General features: G+C 35.3%; 1 long non-coding RNA gene across 1 annotated transcript in view; it reads right to left on the bottom strand.

Annotated features, from left to right (window-relative positions):
* Positions 1-20,723, bottom strand: part of LOC140845098 (uncharacterized) — a 137,030-nt gene that overhangs the window by 110,972 nt on the left and 5,335 nt on the right. Inside the window, exon 2 of the long non-coding RNA XR_012123783.1 lies at positions 5,861-5,968. This is a non-coding gene — a long non-coding RNA (uncharacterized lncRNA). The remainder of the gene's footprint in view (positions 1-5,860; positions 5,969-20,723) is intronic.

The following is a 20,723-nucleotide window of genomic DNA, read 5'->3' on the forward strand; positions in this document are numbered from 1 at the left end:
CAGGAAACTTTATGGCTGTATCAACAGTCAGTATGAATTTAATCTCTTATCAGAAAGAGCGTTGGATCATAGACTGTTCTCTCTTGTAATTAGTCATTCCATGCAGAGACAGTGACATTGATGTGAAAAATAAAGAGACCAAATTGATATTTTTCTTTTGAATGGAAATTTTAAGGAGTATGTTTTGGGTAGTTTATTTGTAAATTCTTTGGTAGAGTTGGTAAATTACTTGGGAAACTTTCATGGTAGGAACAGATTATAACAGATCTTAAGAATGAGCATTTATTAATCAGGGCTATCTCTATTGAGCCCTGAAATACAGAGAAGCAGAGACCTCAGTCAATGCCTCAATAAACAATAACTGCTCAGGGGATGTAATTATTACAATATTCATAATCCTTTTTTTTCTTTTGGAAGGATTATTATAAGTGAAAGCAGGTCTTTCACTTATAAACACCCTCTATCCATTTAAAAAATCTGCACAACAGAATGTCTTGTATGCCCTCTTTTTGATACTAACTTCAATGACACCTTTGACTTATATATTAAGAGAAAATGGAAAATTGAAAGTATCCAAGTGAGGTGAAAATGAGTTCAGGAAATGAATATGACATAGCAAGCATCCTATTGCTATCAGGTTAAGAAGTTCTCAAACTCTAGCCAAAATAGCACACTCAAAATTAGACTTTGCTTTTTCAAAGTTAACCAAATATAAAGTTTTTGAGGTGCAGAATCTATCAGAAGAAAGACCATCATTTCAAATGGTCACCAGAGAGCATTAGCACTTTGGAATAACTGTTAAAAAATACTTCAAATTTGTTCAGACCAGATAGCAGGACCCATAAATGCCATAGAGTGGGCAGGTTTCATGCTAAATGTACTCTGATGCAGGGCTTATGAATATAGACAATCACCCTCTTCAGTGAGAATCAACTTCCTGAAAGGGGAAATTTTAATCTTTTTTTATAAGGGCAGAGTAGACCAAACTTAACCAATAGAAGGTGGCTAAATGTTAACTTGACTTGTGCTTATGGTCATGGATGGTATTTCCAAGTTGCGTCTTAGATGACCACATAGAATTCCCATTAAAACAAGTAAAATGTAACCATGTCATCAAGATCTAAGAATATATAGATAAAGGATTTTTTATACTATCAGACTTGTCTTACCTCTAGTGAACTGCATAGCAAAATAGCACTGATAAAATTATGTTATCACTCAACTTCAAAAATTTATTGGTTTGCCTAGAATAATGATTTTCACACTTTTTAGTATCAGTAGCTTGTCCTGTGGATTACTGAGGAGTTCAAGGAACTTCGATTTATGTGGGTCTATTCCCATTTATACTCTATTAGATATTAAAGCTGAAGACATTCTTAGGATAAGAATATATGAATGCACACCACATTTCCCATCAAAATAATGTCACTGCATGTTGTATGGACTCTGGAAAACTCTATTATGTATTCATGAAAAAATAAGAGAAAAAAGTGAACATAATATCTTAGCATTACTATAAAAACAGTTTTTACCTCATGATTGTTCTGAGAAGGTACAAGGAGTCCCAGGGTACCACAAACAATACTCAGAGAACCACTGGCCTGGAAGATGTAAATTCTAATGCATTTTCACAACCTGTTTGGTCCTTCCTATTCAGACTTTCTTCTACCCACTATCCTTCCGTATCTGCTAACATACTCTGCATTCCTTAACAATATCTATTTATTCATACTTTCACACAAATGTTTGCTGCATGCCCATGTGCCCAACATTGGTCTAGGCAAGCTGTGTACCTACCAGCCTTGTCTCCAAGATCTGAGAATACACTGAGCAAAACAGAGACAAAACTCTATACTTACATATATTTTACAGGTTTCATAAAAGAGATGTGTACACAGTGCTGCAGAAGCAGAGGAGGAAGTCCTGGTGGGTAACCAGCCAGCCACGGCTGACTCACGCTCTTTTTTTCCACCTGGCTTGCTTTCATTTCTTTGTCAAACTGAAAACTCTTATTTATCCTTCAAGTCCATGGCCAAATGTTTCTTCCTATATGACTTATCCTGATGCTATGATCAACTTTAACTCTATGTCTTTTCTTTACATTGCACACCACTTTATAAAGATGTTCCACTGCTATTTTTATTTGTTTTTCCTTCTATAGAGAAAATAAAAGAAAGCCACTGCATAATCTAAGAAAATAATGTATCCTTGAGGCACTAAAGAAGAGTTTACTGTTTATAAAAATGAGAGAGGTTCTGTTGTTCAGGTTGTGTAAGTTGGGTTCCTACAGATAACCAGGACATTGATGCTAACTGGTGTGGGTGAGTGTTCTCATCTTCAAAGTTTTTCTGTTTAAAGGGTTGGAAGAAAAGCTTGTCTGGATCATCTAATAGAAAAAGAGCCACAGGGGGTGGATGCCCAAACAAATCTTGACCCAGTGGCCCTGCTGGGGCTGGTGCCAAGAAGGGAAGTAAGTAGTAAGAGTACATCTACTCACTTGGCCTCCCTTGGCCTTTAGAGCAGAGGCTTGCTTCCCCTTGAAGATCCAGGATGTTGGACTACAGTCCCTTGATAATTGGGCTCAGATAAAAATTTTGAACTGGAAAATTTTGCACAGTTTTGACTTCTTTAGCAAGCAACTAAACATTATAATAGGATTATAATCATTAGCTCTAGAACTAGACTGTGTGAATTCAAATCAATCCCTTTCTAGCTATGGTAAATTGGGTAAATTATTTAACCTATTTGCATTTCACTTTACTTATTCATAGCATTAAAGTAATATTAATCTTTCTTCATTGGAAAGAATAATGGAACTAATATATATTAGTCTATATGTGTATATATAGTGTCTGACCCATAATAAACAGTATTATTAATAAACAAAATTATTTAATTATGTATGAACATTACAGTATTATGCTTATTAATAAACATATAAAATAATTATTATTGTCACTGGAATTTAAAGTTTATAAAAATTAACACCTTTGTTTTCCTAGCTATTGTATTTCCAGCATCTAGAACCATGCCTGGAACATAACCTCTCTCAATAATGTGTGTTAAATGAATTAATGAAATAATTAATAGTCAAAATGGGTAAGACACACTGTTGATAGCAACATCATTTTACTGAAAAATAAACTGCAGTTGCATACCCACTGATCTGTGTTTCTCTGTCTGTGGTTGTGAAGTGGAGATCAACTCCCACACTTGGACTTTGTAAATCTTTTTGGCCTTTGATCCATTTAGGAGATGGAGACAGCCTATAGAAATAGTGGGTTTGCTGGAGTTTTCAGATGTGAGCTCAAACCACATTAATTTCATTGGAATAAAGCGTAAGGTGACTATGTTTCATCTCTGTTGAGTGATATAGTTTTTACTGGTTATATCTCCATCACAATACTTACCACTTTGTATCATACTTACTACATGTCTGCATCATAAACTAGCAAGACAAATCTGATTGGTTTAGAGAAATCAAACCAAGTTTTAAGGAAGAGATTTTACATACGTTGTGCTTTCAGGTAGTACAATGAGTAACCAGGGACTAGGAAGGAGCTTTCTTTTATGAAAGTCTTCCAAAATAAAATATGTTTCAACTTGAATACTAAAAACTGATGTAAGACCTTTGAAAACATTCCCTTTTGCCTTCATTATCTCTTCTCCCCACAATACTGCAGAAAGATCATTTATTAAATGGGAAAGAAAAGGAGAGAGGTTTTTAATCTCTCTCTGACAGCACTGTAATTCATAAACATCCTCCTTGTAAAGTACAGTGGCCCTTTTTGTCATAGAATAACACTTAAAGACAAACAAAACCAAATCCATAATAGATTTGGAAAAGGAGAATTTGTGGGTAGAGAAAAAATCTACAAAACCATTGCATGCATTTTATTGTCAATATTTCAACCAAAAGGAAACTCAGCCTTTTATAAACACTGTAATGGTCTTGAAAACCTTCTATGTAAACAAATGGAATGTCAGGCTTTTAGGGAGAAGAGTCATAGAGTTACTTACTCAGGGAAAAATAAAGTGACTTAAAAGTGATACTGGACTGAACCTGATTGAAAAAAACAAAGAAGAGAGTTGGACACAAAGACTGAGTAAGTTAACTAGAATAATTTGACACGTGGATAGATAGAGCACTCATTTAGAATGGTGACATTTGTGAATCATGTATCTCTTCTTTAATTCACTATTTTTCATGTTATTTTTTCTCAATACATACTTCCTCTCAGTTATGTTCTTTTGTAAATTAGGATTTTCTAGGGATTTACCATCTGCCTGTTATTTCTATGTTTATTGTCTCATTTGATTGTCACTGCAGTCCTGGGAGGCACTCACTGTCATCTCCAGCATGTATAAGGCAAGCACGGTTACGGAGGCTGTAATCCAGGGCAAAGTATAATTGAAAGGGGTAAAGTTTGAGACTGTGTCTCATAACCCTTTTGTCAATGTTAACTGAAATTTAAATCTATGTCATATATTTCAAGAGACTTGTATTTTTTATTGTCTTCATAGTAATATAATAATTTAGCAAACGTACTCAGAAAGTTCATATTATTTATCTTGTAATACAATTATTAGAGCATTTTATATTGAAATTCCATTTGGATGGGATTAGTCATATGTTCTATAAAAGAAGGGAGTTATAAAGATACAAATATAAATTACTAATACCATTATTTTGAGAGGAGTATAAAGGAAAAAGTTATATGAGAGAAGGTAATAGAATCCTTCTAATCTGTAAATGGACATTTATGATACATATATCTATAAATAGATAAAAGCAAAAGAAATATATCAGTCTTGGAAAAGCAAACCAAGTATGGGAAGCAAGTTTGTCTAAACACTAGTAGAGTAGCCATTACATTTTCCACACAATCAGGTTTGAATCATATTTCTTGCCCACCTACATTTAAGATTTCCCAGGGTAAAAGCTGGAAATTGTTCATGTTTACCTGCAATCAGGGATTTCAATTTCCTAATTGGTTGACTATTTCTGAGCCTACCAGGGCTCATGGGAGTATAATGGTATTACACTCCTTTGCTCCAAGTACAGAACCTATGCTGCACTGGCAATAATTTATAAAAATATATCAAAGATGATTTAAGAAGATATCCCCTGGACTTTGTTTAGAATCTGACTCTGCTCATTGTGTGTGTGCAATGAAATGAAGATAGGCAGAAGGCTAGGGGCCAGGTAACATATTGCAGTTAAATGTTTCACTCCTGCACGCTCTGGGGATTCTTTTGTTGCCTTATACCTTTTCCCTGATCAAGGCAAAAACATCTGTGAATGTGCTGTTCAGGTCCATTTAATACCAATACTGCACATTAATTTTCAAGAAGAGTGCTGTGTCTTCTTTTGAGAAATATAATCCAATATGTTCTTTTGAATAAGACATAATTTATGAAGTAACTAATGTCTTAGACAGATGTTAGGTACAGCTGCCTTGTTTCTCTTCAAAAAGTTACAGATATGGACATATTAAACAGACGTAAGTTTTCAGAAGCTAGTGAAACACAGATACTTTTTCAGCTTTCTAGGCACATACAATAGGAATTTTTTGCATACTGTCAAGTCAGTTTGCTCCTTTAGAACAAAAAGGAAAATAAGAAGGCACTGATACAATTAGGCACTAGAATATGTTGTTTTATATTTACATTAAAGATTGCATTGACAAAATGCATCCTTAGAGGAAATAAGAGGTAATACACTTCGAGATTTGAGCATCTGGTTTCTGTTTCTGTATCATTTTTTTTTTCTCTGAGTAATTTTTCTGTGGTTTATTGGGCCTGAGAACAAATTAAATAGCTGTGTAACAAAAATGAGTCCCAATGTGAAAGCAGTTACCTTGAAACCTTCATGGCATTCAGCATCCATTCAGGGCTCCAGGTACACAATCTTCTCAGAAGGAGCCGGTCCATTGCCTCAACCAGAAATTAGGGGGCCAGAGTAAGACTGTGACAGCAAGTGAAGTGATTCATCATCATGGGAGGATATGGAAGAAAAGAGACAAACAATCCTCTGGTTACTTAGAGCCCTCAGATTCCCATTTTATAGTCTGGGTTATAATTTGGACAAAGGGATGAAAACACATGATAACTTCTGGTAAAAGCACACAGCTTTGCCTATTGTGCATTGTAGCAGTAATGTGCACACATTCAAGTTGGGACAGGGTGAGAGGAGCATGCTGAACAGTGTCTGGGAACATTGGAATTGAATATTGTTTTTGGTGTCTCCTAGACTCTCAGGAATACAGTGAGATACCATAATATGTGGTTAATATAAAATGAAATTTCATGTTGAAAATGTGGACTTATTCTTCCTAAAGGTGTTATGTTTCTAGATTTGATTTCTTTTCCAAAACTACAAAAATGAAGTGTCTCCCTATTATGAGAATATTTACCAAAACAGTAGGAGAAAAGTGAAGCTAGGAAACACTCCCTGAAAAGTTAAATGTTCAAGTACCTTTCTACTGTAGTTGCTTCTATCAGATGCCAGAACCTCAAGAGCTACTGCTCACTTTCTTTGTGTAAAAAAAAAAAAAAAACACTGATAACCACAGCAAAGAAAAGATATAGTGTTTAGAATCTGTAAGTAGGTAATACACATTAAAGGAGAAGCAGCATTGGACATATGGTTTTGTGTGCTTTGTGTTGTTTTCTAAAAATATTGTATAATTTCTGACTTCTTGCATGACTAAAATTGACTCTCATCTTTAAGGGAATACCCCAAAATCAGAGTCTTTTTCTGTGATTTCCATTATGGAAAATGAAAAAAATAAAACAGGCTTTAAATTAATTAGACAATTGTTCCCACTTTAAAATGCTTATGTCACTAACTTCATTAGGAATGAGCATTAGAATTAGAACGTACTTTGCAGAAGCATCTGTAGTATCCATCTGTAATGGAATGGTTCATAGCCAATGTCAAATAGTCCATTTAAAATAATTGAAGTGTTTGACAGAATGACATTCAATGATTATAAACAAAAATTATGAGATATGTGTAGAAAAATTTTGAAGGTATATAGGATAGATAGACAAATTAAAATAGTACATGGCATGAGTATGCTACGAATGTAACAATTAAGAATGACTGCATGTGTAATAATATGGACAAATTTAAATGATAGAATTTTAATAATATTTAAATAAGTATAACATTTATATTATACTTTGTTATTAAAAATTGTGCTAATAGTTTATCATTTTTTAATCAATGCAATGATAAATGTTCACAGAATGTTAATACAGTTGGTTTACAAATTTCCATTTTATAGTATTTCAGATGCTTGGATGAAACAGTGCATAGAAAATAGGAATAATAAAATAGAAAATAATAATAAAGGTGGTGGAGCAGAAAGCCTCATACCATCTTTCTCCCAGTGAATGCACTGATTCAGCAACAATTCATGGACAAATTCCCTTTGCAAGAAATACAGAAGCTAATTGAAAGTACCCTAGGCAAACATGAAAACACACTTATTGAAGGTGATAGGGATGTGCAAGACACCCTCTTGCCAGAATCCCTACTGCAAGCACAGTACCATATAATCAGGAAAAAAACCTTCAGCTTCCAGCTTCTCCTAGAGAAGGGAGAGGCCAGTCTGTAAAAACCAGAAGAAATGCCAGCCTTGTCTAATGCACAGAAACCAACACAGAGAGTCACAGAAAATGAAGAAATGTGTAAATATGTTCCAAATAAAAGAGCAAGATAAATCTCCAGAAATTGCTACTCACAAATTGAAATTATATAATTTACCTGGAAGAATTCAAAGTAACTATAATAGTAATGCTCACCAAGGTCAAAAGAATAGTGTATACAAAAAACTAAGAATTTTAATGGGTAGAGAAAGTATTAGAAAGTACTAAAGAGAAATCCAGATGCTGAAGAACACAGCAACTGAAAAGAAAAATTTACTAGAGGTGTTCAAAATCAGACTTGATTAAGCAAAAGAAAGTCATTGGAAATAGTTTAATCAGGGGAACAAAAGGAAAAAAGAATAAGAGATTGGAGAAAGTTTAAGGGACTTATAGGACTTTATTAAAAAGTATGATATATTAATTATGGGATTCCTAGCAGGAAAAGGTAGAAATAAAATTTATTCAAGAAATGATGGCTAATAACTTCCCAAATCTGGGGAAGAAAATGTGCAACCAGATTGAGGATGCCCAAAGCACACTGAACAAGAGGAATACAAACAAATTCACATCAAGACACATTATAATTAAATTACCAGAATTCACAGACAAAGAGAGAATTTGAAAGTAACAAAAGTAAAGCAACTTTATAATTAAAGCAACTTGTCACATTTGAGGGAACTCTCTTGAGACATTCAGTGGATTTAAAGCAGAAACTTGTGGGCTAGAAGGGAGTGGAATGATATATTCAAAGTTTGGAAAGGGAAGATTTACCAACCAGAAATACTATAACCAGCAAAACTGTTCTTTAAAAATGAAGGAGAGATAAAAACTCAGACAAACAAAAGCTGAAAGGGTTCATCACTACAACACTGCCTTAAAAGAGGTGTTAAAGGAAATGAAACTAAATAAAATGACAACATAATAGCATAAGAAAGTATGAAACTTCTTGGTAAAGATAAACATATAGGCACACACAAAATATAGCAATATTTTAAAACAATTTTAACTCTAGTATAGAAGTTAAAAGATAAACATTAAAATATATTAAAAAAATAAATGTATTAAAATATCTAAGTTATAGTTATAACTAAAAATATGTTAATAAATACACAATATAAATAGATACAAATTATTACAACAATAGCATAAAATCTGGATGGGGAGAAGTGAAAGGGTTGTTTTTGTATGCAATTGAACTTAAGTTATTAGCAGCTTAAAAGAGACTGTATGGCTAGAAGATAAAGGGAAATCCACAGTAACCACAAAGAAAACAAAAGTTATACAAAAAAAGAAAAAAGATTCAAAACTCAAAACTTATCATTACAAAAATTCAACAAAACACAAAGGAAGACATAAAGGTAAGAAAAAATGGATAAAAGAACTGTAAGACTAACAGAAAACAACAGATAGTGACATGAAGCCTTCCCTTATGATTAATTACTTTAAATATAAATGGACAAAACTCACCAACCAAAAGACATATGGTCTAACTTACATGTAGAATCTGAAAATGTCAAATTCATAGAAGCAAAGAAGAGAACAGTGCCTACTAGGTGTGGTGAGATGAGGGAAATGAGATGTTGGTCAACAGGAACAAAGTTGCAGTTATATAGTATGAGTAAAAGATCTAGTTAACAACATGATGATTATAGTTAATAATACTGTATTGAATTTTGGAAATTTATTAAGAGAGTAGATTTTAGGTGGTCCTAACACACACACAAAATCATAACTATAATAGAAGATACGTTAACTAGCTTGTAATCAATTCACTATGTATATCAAATCATTTTACACACCTTAAATATACATAATTTATAATTCAAAATAATAGCAAAAAGAAGAAAAAACAATTCTAAAAATCATATGGAACCACAAAAAAACTCTGAATAGCCAAACCAAGTTTGATCCAGAAGAACAAAGCCATAGGTATCACATGTCCTGGTATCAAAGTATATTATAAAGCTATATTAATTGAAACAGTATGGCATTGACATAGTGGTAGATATATAGACCAATGGAGTAGAGTGGAAAGCCTGGAAATAAATCCTTGGCTGTATAGTCATCTGTTCCTCAACAAGGGTGTTAGGATTGTGCAGTGGGGAAAGGATGGTCTCTTCAGCAAAAGGTGCTGGGAAAACTGGATATCCATATGCAGAAGAGGGAAATTGGACTCTGGTCTTAAGCCTTGCAGAGAAATCAATTCAGAATGGATTCATACTTGAACATAGTACCTAGAAATGTAGAACTCCAAGAAGGAAACTTGGGAGAGAGTCTTCCTGACATTAGTCCTAGCAATGAGACAATGGGTATGAGATCAAAAGAATGAGCAGTTGAAGCAAAGACAGACAAGTGAGACTATATAAAACTAAAAATCTCTGCATGGGAGAGTGAAGGAACAACCTATAGAATGGAAGAAAAAATATTTGTAAGCTATATATCTGATAACAGGTTGATTTCCAAAATTTATAGGGAACATGTACAAACCAATAGCAAGAAGCAAAAACAAATGATAACCTGATAAAAAAATTGGGCTAAAGACTTGAATAGAGATTTTTCCAAAGAAGACATACAAATAGCCAACAAGCATAAGAAAAGCTGCTCAATGTCAACTAATCTTCAGGGAAATGCAAATCAAAACCACAGTGAAATACAACTTCGTATCTGTCAGGATGGTTATTATTAAAGAAAACAAATCAAAACAACAAGTGTTGGTGAGGATATGGAGAAATTGGAACCCTGGCACATTGTGGTGTGAATTCAAAATGGTGCAGCCACTATGGAAAACACTATGCAAGTTCTTGGGGAAATTAAAATTAGAACTGCTATATATCCCAGCAATCTCATTACTGGGTAATTATCTAAGAGAATTGAAATCAAGATTTTGAAGAGATAGCTGCACCCCCAGTTCATTGCAGCATTATTTGTAATAGCCATGCCATGGAAACAACCTAAATATTCAATATGGGTAAAGGTATGAAGAAAATATTGTATACATATACAATAGAATATTGCTGTTTTTATAAAGGAAATCCTTCAATATGTGACAAAACAAATGATCTTTGACACTAGACTAAGTGACATAAGGCAATCACATTAGGCAATACTGCCTTATTACCTAATATGAAGTATCTAAAATAGTCAAAAACATGGGAACCAAGGGTGGAATACTGAATTCCAGAGGTAGGGAGTGGGAATTTGGAAGCAGCTAAAATATGAATGAAGTTTCAATTAAGCTAAATGAGTAAGTTTCAGAGCTCTGCTGTACCTATAATTAACTATATTGTATTGTACACTTAAAATTCATTAAGAAGGTAGATATCATGTTACTTGTTCTTATCAAAATAAAATAAAAATTTAAAAATGTTAAGAAGGAGAGGAGAAGATGGCGGCATGAGTAGGGCAGTGGAAATCTCCTCCCAAAACCATATATGTTTTTGAAAACATAGCAAATAAAACTGTGCCTAACAGAGAGACCAGAGGATACAGTACAACAGCCAGGCTACATCGACACCTGCGAGAACTCAGCACCTCATGAAGGAGGTAAGATAAAAACAGCAGCCCAACAGGACCCAAGCACTCCCCCCACACCAGCTCCCTGGTGGGAGGAGAGGAGTCGGAGCAGGGTGGGAGTGGAAGAACAGGACTGAAAAATAACCAGCCATAGTAATCTGCACAGGGAGTGCAGACACACATTGCATGGTGAACTGCATATTAGAGAAATGGAAAAGTAAAATCTGTGAGCAGCTCCCCACAGCCGGCTCCCTCAGCACAAAAGAAAAGCGAGTGCATTTTGAAAGTCTTAAAGGAACAGGGGCCACACAAATGGATGGAGTTGTCCTGGCACACTCAGCCCAGCAGCTGGGAATCCCGGGGAACTTCAGGTGCCCTAAGCCTCTGGGTAGCAATGCAGCTCTGAAGCACCTCATGGTGATAAACAGCTTGCCGCTCATTCCCCCTCCTGCATGGCCCTGGCAGAGCAGCCTGGGAGCAGCCACATCTCCTCCCAGCGTGCTTCCAAGAGCCTCCTCCCAGCATGCAGCCACCAGGCCAGACCTGGGGCTGCTGCTGGTGCACAGCTGCCCTGCACAGGCAGAGGCACAAAGGGGCACCATTCTTGCAGAAAAGAACACCCGGTGTGCCTGCCTCTCCTTGCAGGGCTCTGGACTGCCCTGCCTGCCATGGCTCAGGAAATTAACCCGAAGCCTACTCCCCATGTGCAGTAACCAGCACAAGCAGCGGAGAAGGGCAAGGAGACCAGCAAGCAAGAAGGGACTTTGTTCTCCCGGCTAACACATGTGCCAACTGCCTATGAATACCTCGATCACAATGAAAAGTCAGAAGAATTTGGTCCAGTCCAGAATCACACAGAAAACCCCTGAGAGAGGACCAGGGGAGATAGATTTAACAAATCTTCCTGAAAAAGAATTCAAAATAAGAGTCATAACCATGCTGATGGACATGCAGAGAAGTATGCAAGAGCTGAAGGATCAAGTCGGGAGGGAGAATACAGAAATAAAACTATCCCTAGGAGGACTTAAGAGCAGACTGGATGTGGTGCAAGAGGCTGTTAATGGAATAGAAATCAGAGAACAGGAATACACAGAGAAGCTGAGGCGAGAGAGATAAAAGGATCTCAAGGAATGAAAGATTATTAAGAGAACTATGTGATCATACAAAAGCAACAATATTTGCATAATAGGGGTAACAGAGGAAGAAGAGAGAGAGAAAGGGATAGAAAGTGTCTGTGAAGAAATAATTGCTGAAAGTTCCAAAAACTGGGAGAGGAAATAGTCTCTCAGACCATGGAAGCCCACAGAACTCCCAACACAAGGGAACCAAGGAGGACAACACCGAGACATATAATAATTAAAATGGCAAAGATCAAAGACAAAGACAGAGTATTAAAGTCAGCCAGAGAGAAAAAAAAGGTCACCTACAAAGGAAAACCCATCAGGCTATCATCAGACTTCTCAACAGGAACTTTACAGATCTGAAGAGAATGGCATGAAATATTTAATGTAATGAAACAGAAGGGCCTTGAACCAAAAATACTGTATCCAGCATGATTATCATTTAAATATGAAGGAGGGATTAAACAATTCCCAGAGAAGCAAAAGTTGAGGGAATTTGCCTCCCACAAACCACCTCTACAGGATATTTTAAAGGGATTGCTCTAGATGAAACCACTCTTAAGGCTAAGTAGATATCACCAGAGAAAATAAAATCACAGCAAAGAAAGCAGACCAACCAAATACTAACTAAAGGCAAAAAATAAAATCAACTATGCATAAAAGCAGTGAAAGGAAACACAAAAGAGTACAGAATAAAACACCTAACATATAAAGAATGGAGTATGAGGAATAAGAAGGGAGAGAAATAAAGAATCATCAGACTGTGTTTATAATAGTTTAATAAGTGGGTTAAGTTAGAGGATTAGATAATAAAGAAGCTACCCTTGAATGTTTGGTAACCACAAATCTAAAGCCTGCAATGGCAATAAGTACATATCTTTCAATAATCACCCTAAATGTAAATAGACTGAATGTACCAATCAAAAGACAGAGTAATAGAATGCATAAAAAAGCAAGACCCATATATATGCTGCTTACAAGAAACTCACCTCAAACCCAAAGACACACACAGACTAAAAGACAAGGGATGAAAAAAGATATTTCTTGCAAACAACAGGGAGATAAAAGCAAGTGTTACAGTACTAGTATCAGACAAAATAGACTTCAAAACAAAGAAAGTAACAAGAGATAAAGAAGGACATTACTTAATGATAAAGGGGTCAATCCAACAAGAGGATATAACCACTCTAAATATATATGCACCCAACACAGGAGCACCAGCATATGTGAAAGACATATTAACAGAATTAAAGGAGGAAACAGAATGCAATGCATTCATTCTAGGAGCCTTCAACTCACCACTCACTTCAAAGGATAGATCCACCAGACAGAAATAAGTAAGGACACAGAGGCACAAAACAACACACTAGAACAGATGGACCTAATAGACATCTACAGAACTCTACACCTAAAAGCAGCAGGATGCACGTTCTTCTTAAGTGCACATGAAACACTTTCCAGAATAGACCACATACTAGGCCACAAAAAGAGCCTCAATAAATTCAAAAAGATTGAAATTCTACCAACCAACTTCTCAGACCACAAAGGTATAAAATTAGAAATAAATTGTACAAAGAGAACAAAAATGCTCCCAAACAAATGGAGGCTTAACAACATGCTCCTAAATAATCAATGGATCAATGACCAAATTAAAATAGATATCAAGCAATATATGCCAAATGACAACAACAGCACAAAGCCCCCAGTTCTGTGGGATGCAGCGAAGGTAGATCTAAGAGGAAGGTATATAGCAATCCAGGCCTATTTAAAGAAGGAAGATCAATCCCAAATGAATAGTCTAAAGTCACAATTATTGAGATTGGAAAAAGAAGAACAAATGAGGCCCAAAGTCAGCAGAAGGAGGGACATAATAAAAATCAGAGAAGAAATAAATAAAATTGAGAAGAATAAAACAATAGAAAACAATCAATTAAATCAAGAGCTGGTTCTTTGAGAATATAAACAAAATAGATAAGCCCCTAGCCAGACTTATTAAGAGAAAAAGAGAATCTACACACATCAACAAAATCAGAAATGAGAAAGGAAAAATCATGATGGACCACACAGAAATACAAAGAATTATTAGAGAATACTATGAGAATCTATATGCTAACAAGCTGGAAAACCTAGAAGAAATGGACAACTTCCTAGAAAAATACAATCATACATGATTGACCAAGGAAGAAACAGAATATCTAAACAGACCAATTACCAGCAAAGAAATTGAATCAGTAATCATAAAACTACCCAAGAACAGAACCTCTGGGCCATATGGATTTACTGCTGAATTTTATTAGACATATAGGGAAGACATAATACCCATTCCCCTTAAAGTTTTCCAAAAAATAAAAGAGGAGGGAATACTTTCAGACTCATTCTATAAAGCCAGCATCACCCTAATATCAAAACTAGGCAAAGACCCCACCAAACAAGAAAATCACAGACCAATATCCCTGATGAACATAGATGCAAAAATACTCAAAAAAATATTAGCAAACCAAATTAAATAATACATCAAGATGATCATATACCATGATCAAGTGGGATTCATCCCAGGGATGCAAGGATGGTACAACATTCAAAAATCCATCAACATCATCCACCACATCAACAAAAAGAAGGACAAAAACTACACGATCATCTCCATAGATGCTGAAAAAACATTCAACAAAATTCAATATCCATTCATGATAAAAACTCTCAACAAAATGGGTATAGAGGGCAAGTACCTCAACATTATAAAGGCCACATATGACAAACCCACAGCCAACATCATACTTAGCAGCAAGAAGCTGAAAGCTTTTTCTCTGAGATTGGGAACAAGACAGGGATGCCCACTCTCCCCACTGTTATTCAACATAGTTCTGGAGGTCCTAGCCATGGCAATTAGACAAAACAAACAAATAAAAAGCATCCAGATTGGTAAAGAAGAAGTCAAACTGTCACTATTTGCAGATGACATGATGTTGTACTTAAAAAACCCTAAAGACTCCACTCCAAAACTAATAGAACAAATATCTGAATTCAGTAAAGTTGCAGGATACAAAATTAATACACATAAATCTGTTGCTTTCCTATACACTAATGATGAACTAGAAGAAAGACAAATCAGGAAAAAAAAATTCCATTCACAATTGCATCAAAAAGAATAAAATTCCTAGGAATAAACCTAACCAATGAAGTGAAAGACCTATACCCTGAAACCCACAAGACACTCAAGAGAAATTATAGAGGACACAAACAAATGGAAACTCATCCCATGCTCTTGGCTAGGAAGAATTAATATTGTCAAAATGGCCATCCTGCCTAAAGGAATCTACAGATTCAATGCAATCTGTACCAAAATACCAACAGCATACTTCAATGAACTGGAACATATAGTTTTAAAATACATATGGAAACACAAAGGACCCTGAATAGCCAAAGCAATCCTGAGAAGGAAAAATAAAGCAGGGGGATCTCACTTCCCAACTTCAAGCTCTACTACAAAGCCACAGTAATCAAGACAATTCGGTACTGGCACAAGAACAGACCCACAGACCAGTGGAACAGGATAGAGAGGTCCAGATATTAACCCAAACATATATGGTGAATTAATATATGATAAAGGAGTCATGGACATACAATGGGGAAATCACAACCTCTTCAACAGCTGCTTTTGGCAAAACTGGACAGCTACATGTAAGAGAATGAAACTGGATCATTGTCCAACCCCATACACAAAAGTAAATTCAAAATGGATCAAATACCTGAATGTAATTCATGAAACCATAAAACTATTAGAAAAAAACATAGGCAAAAATCTCTTGGACATAAACATGGACAACTTCTTCATGAACATATCCCCCCAAGCAAGGCATACAAAAGCAAAAAGGAAAAAGTGGGACTATATCAAGCTGAAAAGCTTCTGTACAGCAAAGAACACCACCAATAGAACAAAAAGACATCCTTCAATATGGGAGATTGTATTCATTAACGACAGATCTGATAAAGGGTTGACATCCAAAATATATAAAGAGATCATGCACCTCAACAAACAAAAAGCAAATAAGCCAATTAAATAATGGGCAGAGGATATGAACAGGCACTTCTCCAAAGAAGAAATTCAGATGGCAAACAGACACATGAAAAGATGCTCCACATTACTAGTCATCAGAGAAATGTAAATTAAAACCACAGTGAGATATCACCTCACACCAGTATGGATCACCACCATCCAAAAGACAAACAACAAATGTTGGCGAGTTTGTGGAGAAAGGGAAACCCTCCTACACTGCTGGTGGGAATATAAATTAGTTCAACTATTGCTGAAAGCAGTATGGAGTTTCCTCAAAAAGCTCAAAATAGAAATACCATTTGACCCAGGAATTCCACTCGTAGGAATTTACCCTAAGAATGCAGCAGCCCAGTTTGAGAAAGACATATGCACCTCTATGTTTATCACAGCACTATTTACAATTGCCAAGAATTGTAGGCAACCAAAGTGTCCATTAGTAGATGAATGGATAAAGAAGATGTGGTACACATACACAATGGAATATTATTCAGCCACGAGAAGAAAACAAATCCTACCGTTTGCAACAACATGGATTGAACTAGAGAGTATTATGCTCAGTGAAATAAGCCAGGTGTAGAAAGACAAGCATCAAATGATTTCATTCATCTGTGGAGTGTAAGAACAAAGGAAAATACTGAAGGGGCAAAATAGCAGCAGATTCACAGAACCCAAGAATGGACTAACAGTTACCAAATGGAAAGAGACTGGGGAGGATGGGTGGGAAGAGAGGGATGGGGGGAAAGAAAGGGGGCATTATGATTAGCATGTATAATGAGGGGGGCATGGGGAGGGGTGTACAACACAGAGAAGAAAAGCAGTGTCTCTATAGCATCTTACTACACTGATGGACAGAGAGTGTAATGGGATACGTGGCGAGGGAATTGGTGATGGGGGGTGTCTAGTAAACAGAATGTTCCTCATGTAATTGTAGATTAATGATACCAAAATAAGAAAAATAAAAAAGTAAGAAAGTATGAATTTAAGTCATAAAGAAAAAAAATGTTAAGAAAATAATTCCATGATTACTATGGAGACAGGGACTGTGGGCTTAGACAGAGTAGGGTAAGGGCCTCCGGAAAAAACAAAGCAAGATAATCAACTGTGGGATTTGCTTTGACCTACTGGAGGGCCCAGCTTATTTTTCTACTTTACCCAGGTACTGCTTTTCTTTCTCCAGCCCTAAACAAATGATTTGCAGCTTGGGCAATGTAGCAAGCAAGCCCAAAACAATGCAGTAAAAACATGAAGGATTCCATCTTGAAAATAAGATTGCATTGTAAAACCCAATTAGTTAAAAAGTAAGTTTCCTAACAAACAGACAATAATTTAGCCCACTTTGGAAGCAAAGCAGGCAGTCATGAGTGCTATGCTCCCAGATCAGGAAGCTGCTATCCTGGGTGGAAATCAGAGCAATAAAGTTCTTGTTAATAAACAGGAAGACCAGTAAGAAACTTTCTAATGTCTTTTCAAAGATAAATATTTTGGGACCACTGAGCAGGTGTACATTCCTTGCCCTGTGTCTCTCAACTGCCTATAAAAACCCCTAGACAATGCACCACTCCAGGGCTCTCTTGTCCCCTCCTGGCCTGAGTCAGGAGCTCTGTCCTCTCACTTTCTTTCTAAATAAAAGCCTCTGCCTTGCTCTCCTACCTTGAGTGTTTGTGAAGTTCATTCTTCCACTCAGTGAACAAGAACCCTGGCATCACTATCTTGGTGTGACTTGCTACAGAATACTCCATATAAGCAAGTCTGAAGTGAAGTGCCTAACACCTTGAAAATGTGTGGTTTCTGAAACACTGAAGTGTTATTTAGCTTTCTGTATAAAAAAGGGATTATATTCTTCCATATAAAAGCATAATCTTGATTCTCTAATAGAAGCATCACATGATATATACATATATACATATTTACATACATGTAGTTATATATTTATTATAAATTTAAGTGAACACACATATACTTACACATATACTTCTTTATGTTGCTCTCTCCATTAATATGTTCCTAGCCAGTTTTAATCTTTCCAATAAGAAAGATTAAAACATGCAGAAATCATAGTAAATAATAACTATCATAATTTGTTATTTAGAAATAAGCCTAAAATGTGCAAAATAAAATGATACATTATTTAAAACATTAAAATATCAAAATAAATTGAGTAATATTCCATCTTAAGAGACAAGCAGGTTCAATTTTGTGATGATGCCAATTTTCCAAATGTATCTACAGACTGATAATTCTAATGAAAATACAATAGGTTTATTTATTGAACTTGACAAAGCTTAGTCTAAAATACATATCTAGAGCAGATATATTCCAGAAATAGGAAAGTCCCTCTCAAAATAAGAAAGATAAGATTTGTCTTACTAGGTTTCAAGACTTATAACAAAGCTATCATTAAACTGTAGAAATTACAATGATGTGGATTAACGAGAGCCAGACACTGAGGAAAAGGATGCAGAGTCCAGAAAGAGACTCACGAAAACTGAACTTTGTTAGAGAGAAATCTGTCACTGAACATGAGAAAAAATGTGGACTATATGTAAGTGGCACTAGGATAATTGATTATTCATAATGATAAAAGTAAAGTGTTTCCTTACTTCTCACCAGTAAATTCCCAGGTGGACTAAACATTTGGATGAGGAAGAAAAAATTTCAAAAATGTAAAAAACATGGGAAAATTTGAGTATTTATTAATTATTTAGATAAGAAATATGATTAATGAATTTGACTACTTTATAATTAAGCAATTCTGTTCATTGATAGAGTCCACATAGAACATCTTTGTTCAGATAAGAAAAAGACAAAAGCACTAATAGGAAACATTACAAAAACACGAACAGTTATTTTCCAGGAAGAAATTATGAATGTCATAACCATATATGAAGATACACAACCTTAATAGTAATCAGGAGCATATAACACTCAGAGGTTCCCTTTCTTATTATAAGATGGAGAACCAGTGTGTCTAATACAATAAAAAAATGGAAAAACCTCCAAAGCACATTGATGGAAATGAATAAATGAATTGTATTATATTTATAAAATGAAGTATTATGCAGCAATAAAATTGAATGCACGGTGTAAAGGATCTTAAAAATCTTTTACTTTACACAAAAAGGGATATTCACATTCCACAAAATATGTAATTACATCTTTTAATATTTTAGAGCATGCAAAGCTAAAGAGCATTTTGTTTGACATCCATACATCATTATAAATATAAAGAGAAACAGAACTATGAAATATAATTAAGGATAGTATTTCTCTCTAAATTAGGAGTGACATAATTCACTTCAAAGATACTGATAATGTTCTTTTTCTGACATTGTATGTCTTTATCATCACTCTTATTCCTTACATATATTTGCATTTGTAAACTATTTAAAAATAAAATATTTAAAAATAAATAAGAAGAAAGTAATGATTGTTTCCAATTGCTTTCTAATGGTTAGAATTGATTTATATGGCCACACCTGCAAGAGACTTAGAAATGCAGTTTAGTTTTACGCAGAAGAATAGGAAGTGGGTTTGCAGTCCACCATTACTCTCTACAAAAGTTTATTCCTCTCCTAAAATATCAGTGTAACCATTTCCCACACATAGAACACTCTCATTCCTTCCCCACATGAGATATCACAAAGCTCCATGCTATCACTGCATCCGGTTCCAAAGCAGGTTCTTCAGGTGAGACACAATGCTCCCATCAGGAAATGGGGTTAAATGTCAACCAAAATAGAGAGAAACTGAAGGAAATCAAATCCTTCCGCATCTCCTAGAACTTCCCAAGGGCAGCCACGGAATGTTTCTTCTAGTTGAGGAGTCCACTTTCACATCTGAGTTTCAAGGAGTACTGGTAAAGTTTGCAAAAGTCTGATTTTAGGATCTTATTTTGGGGTTGTCATTTCTTCTTAGAAGTCAATTAAGGGCTGCAAAATTATTTTTGAATCAGTTAGGTGAGGCACAGTAGCAAATCTTTAAAATGGAGAGAAGATAACAGCAAAGAAGATAATTGGCAAAAGTGCATTTGGGTTCTGTTTAAAATAATAAAACCCTCTGAGACAGATGAAAGTAAAGCCTGTCTGTGCTTCTCATGGCTGCTGCCCGGCGAGAAAAAAAAATCTCTGCAGTTTGGCATATCAGTGCTCCTCAAGGAGATTTGAATCAAGACTTTTATATAAACCTTGCATCTTTCCACAAAACTCTGCTAGCCACAATATTAAAATAAGCAACTAGGTCCATTTCCTCTGAACTTTGGGAATTTGTCAAATGGAAAGATGGAAGAGGCCCATTTCATTTTTATTTTCCCTTGGCAAGTATGTGTTCATTTTTTTTCTTGGTTTTACTTTTTTTTTTTTAAGGAATATGGAAAACCC

This window comes from Manis javanica, chromosome 2, assembly GCF_040802235.1.
Source record: "Manis javanica isolate MJ-LG chromosome 2, MJ_LKY, whole genome shotgun sequence".
Lineage (NCBI taxonomy): Eukaryota > Metazoa > Chordata > Mammalia > Pholidota > Manidae > Manis > Manis javanica.